This window comes from Choloepus didactylus, chromosome 2 (assembly GCF_015220235.1).
Source record: "Choloepus didactylus isolate mChoDid1 chromosome 2, mChoDid1.pri, whole genome shotgun sequence".
NCBI lineage: Eukaryota > Metazoa > Chordata > Mammalia > Pilosa > Megalonychidae > Choloepus > Choloepus didactylus.
The window spans coordinates 20733840-20746180 of record NC_051308.1 but is presented as its reverse complement, the minus strand read 5'-3'; the positions used below and the strand labels follow the sequence as shown (position 1 = coordinate 20746180).

At 41.6% G+C, this 12341-nt stretch overlaps 1 pseudogene; it reads left to right on the top strand.

Annotated features, from left to right (window-relative positions):
• The first annotated feature begins 437 nt into the window (after positions 1 to 437).
• LOC119511150 lies at positions 438 to 9899 on the top strand (annotated as a pseudogene).
• The last annotated feature ends 2442 nt before the right edge of the window (positions 9900 to 12341 follow it).

The window sequence follows — 12341 nt, the reverse complement described above, 5'->3', positions numbered from 1 at the left end:
TTGATAAAATTGACAAAACAGAAATTTTGTAATCTGTTCTTTGGTATATGGCCAATTTTGGATCTCTCTTATGAGAAGTAATGCGGAAAACAAATTTTACAAAAATTAGTTAAATACTAACTTCTCCCATACTAAAACTTTTATTAAATCTCTATCAAGCAGAAAATGGTTGAATTTTAATTCTACTTCCTTTTCCTCTCCAACCCACCCTCACTTGCAAATACTGATATCCAGTAAAATGGCCACAGACTAAAGAAGGGACAACAGGTGAAACAAAGACGCAAAAGTCCACTGGCCTGAAGATCAGGCCCAGAGAATCTGGGAAGTGATTCTATTGGCAAAGTCAACCCAGTGCCTTTTCTGAACAGGGAGGACAAGCGAGGAGGGGGTGGAAATGTACTTCCATTAACTTCCAAAATCAGATAACCATAAGCAAAATGGAACAAGAAATGATGGGCCAACTGCAAGCACCAACAAGCATCACATTTCACAGCACATTTGTGGAGAGCTTCTCCCTGCTGCAGTCTGGGGGCCACAGGCCAGGATCTCCAGCTACCAGGGCAGGGGCAAACACCTATTCACAGTCCCACTGGGCAGCTTACGTCAGTGGAGCCTAATCAAAGGCCAAGCCCCACAGCTGCATTTCAACCCCAAATGGCAGAGTCAGCCACTGCCTCAGGCTGCTTTTGTCCTCTTTCTCCTTTGGGTTTTATTTCATCCAAATTCATTTCTAGCAATTTATTTGTAGGTCATTGATACAAATTTTTTTCTCTCTCACCAAAAAGACTAGACTTCTTATGGTTACATTGCTTGGCATTTGCGGTTTAATGCTTTTCAAAGGCTCTCCTCATTATCATCTCACAACCACCCTGGGAAGTGAGTAGGAAGGTGTATCATCACAGGTATCGATGGACTAGTGAGGCTTACACAACCAGGTCAGACTCACCAAAGCCTGTAACAAGCTGCTGTCACCACCCCGGATCACCTAAGCAGGTGCTGTGTGGAGCTGAAGGAAGAAATGCGGGGAAGAGAAAACACTCTAAGGCAGGCCGAAGATCACCTACAGCTGGGTGTTAGGTTGATTTCTGCTTTCGGGTTATTTATTGAGCCAGTAATACGTGTCAGCTGCTGCGGGAATACAAAGTCAAACTGGATCCTTGTTGTCCTTGGGAAGCTTTCAGATAGATGTGGCAGATAAGATGGGTATAAATACCACAATACAAAGGAGGATTTGGTAAATATTACAAGATAGCCTGTGCTGGGAGACCTCAGAAGGAGAGTTTCCCTTTTGTGGGTATGTGTGTGGGGCGTGCTCAGGAGGCTTTTAACTGGGACTCAAAATGGAAAGTAGGTGTGGAGAATGGTTTGAGATCAGATAACAGTAATGCCCACCCCCACCCCCTGACTCACCCACCCCCACTGTTAACAAAGAGAGACCCCTAAATTCCTCTTCACTGCCCAAGCTCCACCTGAAACCTCCAAAGACCTTACTGGCAAGATCTGCTGAGAGCAGGTCACACAGGTGCTGATAACCACCAAAATTCATAAAGGTTTTCACTGAAGCCGAGGAATGACATAGGACCATCTCTTCCCAGTTTTCTGTACTTTTAGACTTGGTTTCACCTTTGCTGGCACCAGGGCTGTAGGAAGCTGGGAGAAGTCAGAGTGCCAGTAGCTGCTCTGCTCTGCCAAGTTTCTAGATCATAGTTGTGGTGGTGAATTACAAGCCCAGGAGCCATTTTGTTTGTTTATTTCCTGGGGTCTCAAAACCATCAGCTCCCAACCCTCCCAACAATGGGACAGAACTCACTGAGATTGTTCCAGTGGTGGGGTTGCACACCTGGATGGTAGGACACTCCAGCTGGCTCAGCCTGCAGGGCATCCTGCATGTGCGTGGCAGCAAGTCAGCCTCAAGCTCCTCTCTTCCTCCTCCTTCTGATAAAGACTGCTGAAACAATCTCAGGAGGTTTGCCACAAATACCAGTGAGTAATGTCTTTTGGGTTTGTGGTGGTTTGGAGATATGCACCCCAGAAACATGTTCTTAAACTTAACCCACTCGTGTGGATGTTAACCCACATAAATAGGACTTTTTGGTGATGTTACTTCAGTTAAGATGTGGCCCAGGATGGATCTTTTTTTTTTTTTTCAGTTTTATTGAGATATATTCACATACCATACAATCATCCATGGTGTACAATCAACTGTTCACAGTACCATCATATAGCTGTGCATTCATCACCCCCATCTATTTTTGAAGATTTTCCTTACACCAGAAAGAATCAGAATAAGAATAAAAAGTAAAAATAAAAAAGAACACCCAAATCACACACACCCCCTTCCCTCATCCCACCCTATTTTTCATTTAGGTTTTGTCTCCATTTTTCTACTCACCCATTCATACATGGGATAAAGAGAGTGTGATCTACAAGGTTTTTACAATCCTACTGTCACCCCTTGTAAACTACATTGTTTTAAAATTGTCTTCAAGAGTCAAGGCTACTGGGTTGGAGTTTGATAGTTTCAGGTATTTGCTTCTAGCTATTCCAATACATTAAAACCTAAAAAAGTGTTATCTATATAGTGCATAAGAATGTCCACCAGAGTGACCTCTCAATGCCATTTGAAATCTCTCAGCCACTAAAGCTTTATTTCACTTCATTTTGCATCCCTCTTTTGGTCAAGAAGATGTTCTCAATCCCGCGATGCTGGGTCCAGATTCATCCCCGGGAGTCATATCCTGCGTTGCCAGGGAGATTTACATCCCTGGGAGTCAGGTCCCACGTAGGGGGAAGGGCAGCGAGATCACCCGCCAAGGTGACTTAGTGAGAGAGGGCCACATCTGAGCAACAAAGAGGCACTCAGGGGGAGACTCTTAGGCACAATTATAAGCAGGTTTAGCCTTTCCTTGCAGCAACCAGCTTCATAGGGGCCAGCCCCAAGAAAGAGGGCTCAGCACACACAGGATGGATCTTAATCCTATTTACTGAAGGCCTTATAGAGAAGGTCAGAGAGAGAGAGAGAAAAAAAAGCCACAGAGGGAGCAGCCAGAAGCTGGAAGTCAACAGAACCTAGAAGAGAAGGGAGAGGACACCATGTGCATTGCCATGTGACAGAAAAGCCAAGGACCAAAGATCGCCAGCAGCCAGCTCCAGAACACCACAGTCTTCTGGGAGAAAGCACTGCCTTGATGATGACTTGATTTTGGACTTCTCCTAGCCTCAGAACCATGAAACAATAAATTCTTACTGTTTAATCCAACCCACTGCATGGCACTTGCTTTGGCAGCCAGGAAACTAAAACAGGGTTTCTAGAACATCAGAACCAAGAAAGTAATTCTGGGGGTGCAGAAGTGAATTTCAAGCCCCATTTTGATCCTAAAGGCTTTGCTGTGGTTGATATGTTCTATCAGCAGGAGAAAGTCCAAGCTTACCCTTCCATGGCCCACACAAATTCTACCCATTGACATCATGATCATTAATGACTCCACCTGAGCTTCAACCCAAGTGGGTCCCATCTCTGCCAGTGGAGTGCTAGTTCCAGAAAGTGTGCTTTGAGGTTTTCTTGGAATTCCAATGCCACACCTTATTCTGTGACTATTAGTTGGAGAGCAGGAAGTTGGGCTCTCAAAAGAAATTTTATCCGCACCCCTCACTTCTCCTATTTTCAATCTACAAGTTAGATCAAAAGTAGAATTCAGGTTCACTCATTCATCTGACAAACACTTGTTAAACATCTGCATTGGAAATACATACATGATTAGAACCTGGTCCCTGTCCTTTGTGATGAGCTGTATAACTATACCTGTGTATTTAACACAAGCTCAGAGCTTTTCAAAGGCTGGGAGCCTGTCTTATTCATCTTTCCATTCCTTACACTTAACCCCAGTATCCAAGACAAGAGTTTATTGAGTGAAAAAATAACCAATAATTAAGAATCAACGTGCAGCAATGGCAATGCATTCAGTTTAGAAAACAAAGGGCAGCAGTATGTCATCAACAAGGACTCTATGGTAACAGCCAAATACATAAAGGAACTGTTGTTTCTGCTTAAAGAAATAAAATTAAAATAACATAGGCACAGAGGAGAGGTCATTTACTTCTGCAAGGGAACACAGAAATCTTCACAGAGAATATATCACATGAGCTTAGTTTTAAGAGACAAGTAGAATTCACAGACAGATAAGGTGGAGAAGCCACAACACGTGGGAAAAAGCTGGAGGAAGTGAAAGATACTGACCCATCATGTAGCAGATGGAAATACAAGGTGTGTTAGGGCAAACAGAGATGATGCCAGCCACCTGTCCAGAGGAATTTGTTTTCCTTTTGCCATGCTGAGGAGTTCAGACTTTCTCCTGTAGGCAATGCTGAACCATTGGAAAGTTCTAGAATTCACTTGGTGGCAATATGGAAACATCTGGATGAGGTGGAGGCTGCATGCAGAAGGCATTAATAGGTGGTAGCATTGGCCTATGTGGGAAATGATGCAAGTGCAAAAAAGGCTGGGCTGGGAGATGGATGCAGAGGTGAGAGCTGTTTAGGATGTTTGATCAGGGGTGTGCAGTGTGGTGGTGAAGAGATCAAACTCCAGAATCAAATAGAGCTAAGCTTCAGCTCAGCTCTCTTTTTATTGGCTCTGTGACCCTGAGCAAGTTCTCTGTGTCTTAGTGTCATAGTACCTTCCTCACATAATTATGGTATCAGATGAGAATGGTAGGCATATGGGAAACACAGGAAATAGTAACTACATAATTATCACAGCTGATTAGACTTGAGGAAAATATAGAAAAGAAGTCAAAGAAAGTTTCTAGATAGAGCAAGCAGGAGACCGGTGGTGCCAGGAGGCTAGATGAGGAATTGAGGTCGAAGAGCACACTTGGGGAAGAGAATCACAGATCCGGTTTGGGAAGTTCTGAATTTCGGTTGCCTGTGGAAAGGTCCATCAGACATTCAGAAGACAGATCTGGGTTGGAATTAGAGATCTAGGATTCATAGTACATAAGAGGAAGTTGAAGCCAGTAGAAGTGATAAAACCATTTGGAAAGAGACAATAGAGTGGGAAGAGGAGAAAACCCAGAAGACACCAATATTAAGAAGTGGGGGAAAAAGAAAAGTGCAGTGAGGATGCTGAGAATTGTCACAGATAGAGGAAGAGGTCATCCAGAAAGGATGCTACCAAGGAAGAAGAGGCCATGCTGCACCTGCTCAGTACACTCACTCTCAACTGAGCAGCTCACAAAGATAAGTATGACACTGGATTGTTGTCCATTAGGGAACTTACAATAAGACTCCAAGAGTGCCCAAACCTCACTTCAGTGGCGTGCAATTCTGTTTTAATTGCCTCTTGTCTTTCCTCTTTCTTCCTTATGAGTACATAATCGTCACTTGCAAGTTCTCTGCCCATCTCTGTCCTTGCTTATAGGACAGAGACTGTGTGCAAGCCCAGTGGCTCAGGCTTCTGTGTAGAGGAAAGGTCTGCCGAATCCATTATTTGGGTGGGCCAGGCCAGACCAAATGTCCTGCGTTGACTTCCAACTCTGCAGAGCTTCCTTCCAGGCCATTGTGGCACAGCACTCCAGACAGTACTTTCAGAAGTGAGTTGAATACTCTGGCCAAGAAGGCAGGAAGTATTGGAGGTCTCTAGGAATGTAATGCAGCTGCTTTACAATCTTCAGGATTGCAGAAGTTACATGCATTTCCAAAAAACTTTAAAGCATGTCTAGATTTGCAGCAATGCCATACATATCTCAGGCAGGCAAGAAGCTATATTTATGCAATTCAAATGATTAAATATAACCAGATGTTAGAAGGAGGCTGCCTGAGTGAGAACCACTGAATGGGAGCCCTCAATCTTTTTCTTTTCTTTTCTTTTCTAATTCAGTTTTATTGAGATATATTCACAAACCATATAGTCATCCACAGTGCACAATCAATTGTTCACAGTACCCTTATATAGTTGTGCGTTCATCACCACAATCAATTTTTGAACATTTTCATTGCCACACACAAAAATAAGAATAAAATTGAAAGTAAAGAACACCCAAAACATCCCATACCCCCACCCCTCCCTATTACTCATTTACTTTTTGTCCTCATTTTTCTACTCATCTGTCCATACACTGGATAAAGGGAGTAGGAGTCCCAGGGTTTTCACAATCACGTGGTCACACAGTGCAAGCTATATAGTTATACAATCGTCTTCAAGAATCAAGGCTACTGGGTTTCAGTTCAACAATTTCAAGTATTTCCTTCTAGCTATTCCAATACACTAAAAACTAAAAAGGGATATCTATATAATGCACCCAAATAACCTCCAGAATGACCTCTTGACTCCACTTGAAATCTCTCAGCCACTGAAACTCTGTTTCATTTCTCTTCCTTATTTTGGTCCAAAAAGGCATTCTCAATCCCATGATGCCAGGGCCAGGCTCATCCCTTGGAGTCCTGTCCCATGTTGCCAGGGAGATTTACACCCCTGGGAGTCATGTCCCACATACGGCAGAAGGCAGTGAGCTTACCTGCAGAGGTGGTTTAGAGGAAACCCTCAATCTTTGCTTCCAGTCTCTGCCCGTGTGAAGCTATACCTCACCCACCCCCATGCCTGTCAAATTCTGCCCCCTACCAGGATGACAGGGTACCACAGTACAGATCTGCAAAAGATGTTCCCTATAGCTTTACGTATTAAGCAACACTCTGTCCGAAAATCAAGGGCTGGGGTGCTGCATCCTGGGCCCCCATTTCCCCTGTGGTGGTTCTTGCCCCCCACAGGGTGCACAGGCTATGAGTATAATCTGAAAGTTATTTTTAGTACTGAGTAAGGAAATCTTCAGATGCCAATGAAATCTAATTTAAGTAACTTATAGGCCTATAACGATGCTGCCACTGATGATAAAAGAAAAACTATTCTTAGCCAATTTAATAAACAGGAAACTGAGACACAGAGATTAAGTAACTTGCCCAAGACTGTATAGCTAGTAAGCAACAGAGCCAGGATTTGAACTCAGATAGTCCGCCTCGGAGTACGTGCTCTTAGACACTACGGTTTCCTGTGTCTCTAGATCATCTCCTGTTACTCAATTAACTTTGAAGATATTTTTAATGGAAATCTGTTTTATCTCACCTCTATTCCTATTTTCACTTTTTTCTGATAATTAGCTCCTTCTCTAGCACCTGCCCTTGCTGATTCACAGGTGCATTCTACCCTCAGGTCTTCCTTGAGGATCTTATATTCCCGAGGATCTCACAGCTACTTGTCCCTTCTCTCAGAATTTCCCTCTTCTGTCTGGTAACTCCTCACTCACTTTACTCCATCAATGTGAGGTGGGTTGTGTCCAAGATGTCCACCAGAAGGAAAGGCCAGAGAATCTAGTCTTACTATGTCTGAGGGGGAGATCTGAGGCAGTGAGCAGGAAGGGAAACAAGGAGATCAAGCACAGAGTGGGAAGTCATTGAAATTGCTTAAATTCCTATTGTATTTTGGCTTGGGGAGCCATGAGCAAGGTGGAAATGAAAGGGTCATTTTTAGTGGGCCAGTCCACCAGCTCTGGGGTCCCAGGGAAAGGCAGCAGACTGCACTAGGATCTACAACAGTTTTAGCATCTAGGAAACTAAAACAACATCTAATAACAGAGTTTCAAAATATATGAAGCAAAAACTGATAGAATTGAAAGGAGAAATAGAGAAATCCACAATCATAGTTGCAGATTTTGACACTTCTCTCTCAGTAATTCAAAGAATAAGTAAATAGAAAATCAGTTAGTACATAGAAGATTTGAATGACACTATAAACCAAGATCATTTATAGAACATGACATCCAGCTACAGTAGAATATACATCCTTTTCAAGTGCACACAGAGCATTTACAAAAATAGATCATATTTTGGGGCATAAATTAAGTCTCAATGAATTTAAGAGGGCTGAAATCATGCAAATTTTGTTTGCTGAGCACAGTGGAATTAAACTAGAAATCAGTACTAGAAATATCTGGAAAATATTTGGAAATTAAATAACATGTTTCTAAATAAATCAAATATTTGGAAATTAAACAATATTCTTCTAAGTAACTCATGTGCCAGAAAGAATTCACAGCAGAAATTAGAATATATTTTGGACTAACTGATAACCAAACAACATATCAAAATCTGTTGCATGTAGCTAAAATAGTGATTAGAGTGAATTTAACAATAAATGCTTACATGAGAAACAAGTGAGTCTCAAATCAACTCTCTAAACTTTTCCCCTAAAAAACTAAATGAAGAGTAGCACATTAGAACCAAAGTAAGCAGATATAGATGAAATAACAAAGGTAAAAGCAGAAGTTAATGAAATAGAAAGCAAAACAAAAATAAGAGAAGAAAAAGTTGATGAAACCAAAAGCTGGTTCTTTGAAAACATCGATAAAATTGATAAACCTCTAGCCAAACTGATCAGGACAAAAGAGAGAACACATAAAGTACCAACAGCAGGAATGAAAGAGGAGACATCGTTACATATCCTACATACGTTAAAAGGATAATAAGGGACTATTGTGTACACCTTTATGCCAATAAATTAGACAACTTAGATGACATGGACAAATTCCTTGAAAGAGACAAACTCATTCAGGAGGAAATATATGACACAATAGTCATGCATCTATTTTAAAAATTGATTTTGTAGTTCAGAACCTCCTAATAAAGAAACCTCTAGGACCAGATGGCTTCGCTGGCGAATTCTATCAAACACTGAATAAAGAAAGAACACCAATTCTACACAAAACTCTTCCAGAAAATAAAAGAGGAAAGAACACTTTCCAACTCATATTATGAGGCCATTACCTTATTACTTAAAAGAGACAAAAGATACTACAAGAACAGAACAAAATAAAACAAATAAAAATTCAACAGACCAATATCCCTCATGAACATAGTCACAAAAACTCCTTAACCAAATTTCAGCAAACTGAATCCAGTAATTTGTAAAAAGGATAATACCTCATGAACAAGTGTGGCTTATCCCAGAAATATGAAGCTGGATTACATTAAAAAATAAATCAGAGAGCAGTGCCAGCCTCGGTGGCTAAGGAGAGCAAGAGGAGGGGCAGGTGGCAGGAAGATGGTTCTGAAGAGAAGTCTAAGGATCACTCTAAAGATAAAGGGACCACCAAGGAGGCGACTGAGAAGGATCAGGGCAGAGATAAAACTCAAAAGAGGTGCAGCACTTCCAGTGGTGGCAGCAGCAGGTCTCCCTCCAGCTCTACCTCCAGCTCTGGCCCCAGCACTAGCATGGTCTCAAGCAGTGGTTTCAGCATCTCTTTGGCCTCAAGCCACTGGGGAAGTCCCAGCATATCCCACAGCTCCAGCTCCAGCTCCAGCTCCAGCGGCAACACAGGCTCTCTGAGTCCTTCTCTGCACAGACATGACAATAGGTAGCATTCCCATTCCAAATCCAAACCACCCAAAAGAGAACAGGAAAGTAAAAGGTGGAGTCCTTCCTCCAAACCCACCAAAGTGCACACTGGAGGCTCAGCCAGAATGTGACCAAGGATAACATCATGGAGATATTTTCCACCTACAGGAAAATTAAAATGATTGACATGTCTGTGGAAAGGCTGCATCCCCATTCTACCCAAAGGCTACAGCTATGAAGTTTGAGAATCCAGATAAAGCCAAGAAGGCACTGAAACATGTGACAGAGAACAAATAGATGGCCAGGTGACCACTGCCACAGCTGGCCTTTGTCATCCCCTAGGCATTTTACCCCTCCCAGGAGACTGCTGCCACCACCCCCCATGTGGTGCAGGTCAGGCCCACGGATGAGGAGAAGGTCCCACTCTCCCAGGTGCAGTTCTCCTGTGCACTGTCAATCCCAGTCCCCTGGTCAGCCCAGACAGAGAAGCCGCTCCAGCTCCAACTCCTCATGATAAAGCAGGGCTACAGAAGCTCCTCACCCCCTGAAACTTACATCCCAACCAACTAAGTTTTGTCAATTTCTAGCCAAGGCAGGATAAGTAGGAAAGGAAATCCCTAACTCAGGGACAGGCTTCTAAGGCAGCAATTGAGACAATTCTTCTGAAGGCTGAGTTTGGCCTGCAGAAGTGTTGGTTTGGGGTTGTGCATATAAAAATGCCCTCCAGTGGTTCTGCCTAGAAAGCTCACCAGTTCCCAATTCCAGAGTTAGTTTAGAGGCAGAGCCAACAGGGACAGCAAGCAAACCTGCAGGGTGGCTGTGCTGTCCCCACCTTTGCAAGTTTCTCCTTTCCCCAAATGACCTGTGTGGTGGTTTGAAGCTGTTCTGTACCCCAGAAAAGGCCATGTTCTTTTCATCCATTTCTGTGGGTACAGACCTGTTGTAAGGAACTTTTGATTGGTTATTTTGACTGAGGAGTTGCCCCAAGGTGAGTCTTAATCCTTTTACTGTAGTCCTTTTTGAGAGGATAAAAGACAGAAAAAGCCCAGAAAAGTTAAGAGATGAAATTAGGAGAGCTCCTAGAGAAAAGCCCTAGAGAAGTTAAGAGACGAACGCTGAAAGCAACGAAACCCGGGAATGAAGGACCAACTGATGCCAGCCATGTGCCTTCCCATGTAGGAACCCCGAATGCTGGCAGCCTGTCTTCAGAGTCCAGCTGTCCTTCTGTTGATGTCTTGAGTTGGACATTTTCACAGCCTTAGAACTGCAAATTGTAAACTAATAAATCCCCATTGTAAAAGCCAACCTGTTTCTAGTATATTGCATTCCGACAGCTTTAGGAAACTGAAACAACCTGAGACCATCTGGTGGCCTGGCCATGCCCCTCATGGGCAATTCAAGAACATAGGTGAGCATTTATGCAGCTGCCAATCCCTGCTTCAAGCCCTTTCCCACCCCTAAGGTCAGTATACTCCCAAAAGAGTCCCTCTTTTGCCCTGCATTTGTTGGTTATGAATGCTTCTTTATATGTGCTCATGCACAGACTCCATCCCTCCCTCTTGCTGAAACTGGTGAACAACTTGAGAGCCAGCTCACTAGGGTCACCATGGAGCTATTTGCTGCAGCCGTCAGTCCTGGTAGGCTGGCAGGGTAACTTTGCAAAGTATACATTGCTTTTTTGAGCCTTTATTGTACAGTCAGTACTATAAAGTTTCTGTTTTGAGTTTTATAATTTATAGCATTTTAGATAATGTTGTTTTGTACTTTGTTGTGTAGAATGAAAGAACTGTATTGAGTAAACCTAGGCTTAGAAATAAATAAATGTGATTCACCATATTCAGAGTCTAAAAAGGAAAAATCATATAATCATCACAATAGATAAAGAAAAAGCATTTGATGAAATTCAACATCCACTGATGATAAAAACCTCTCAGAAAATTAGGACTAGAAAGGAAGTTCCTCAACCTAATAAAGGGCAGCTACTAAAAATCTACAGCTAACATCATTTTCACTAGTGAAGGACTGAATGTTTTCTCCTATTTGGAATAAGGCAAGGATGTCCAGTCTTGCAGCTTATTTGGTATTATACTGACATTTTTAGAAACTGCAGCAGTCAATAAAAAGAAATAAAAGCTATCCATATTGGAAAGGAAGAAGAAAAACTGTCTTTTTTGCATACAACATGATTGTCTATGTAGAAAATCTTAAGAAATCTGCAAAAGAAAAAAGCTATTAGAACTAATAAGTAAATTTTAGCAAAATCACAGGTAGAAGGTCAATATACAGTGCTCAGTTGTATATTCAAGGAACAAATAATTGAAAATTGAAAAAAATAATATTTTCACATCAAAGATGTAAATACATACAGATAAACTTCACAAAATAAGTGCAACATCTATACACTGAAAACTACAAAATATTGCTAAAAAATTTAAGAAAGACCAATTCAAATAGAGACACCGGTTCATGGATGAGAAGATTCAAAATTGTTAAGATGTTAATTCTTCCTGAATTTGGTCTACAGATTCAAAGCAATCCCATACAAAATCTTAGCAGGATTTTTTCGTAGAAACTGATAAGTTGATTCTAAAATCACAGAAATTCAAAAATTTAGAATAGCCAAAACAATTTTGAAAAACAAAACAAAACAGAGGATTTGTATTACTTGATTTCAAGATTTACTATAAAGCTGCAATAGATAAGACAGTGTAATATTGGTATAAGGATAGACATGTAGATCAATGGAACAGAATAGAGTTGAGAAAAAGACCTAAACATATACAGATAATTTTTGATATGTGCTGAGATAATACAATGAGGAAAGGATGGTCTTTAAAAAAATGATGCTGAAACAAGTGGACATTCATATTCTCAAATAACCACAACTACTTTTTTCACATCATAAAAATGTATTTACTCAAAATGAATCTTAGAACTCAATGTAACATCTAAAACT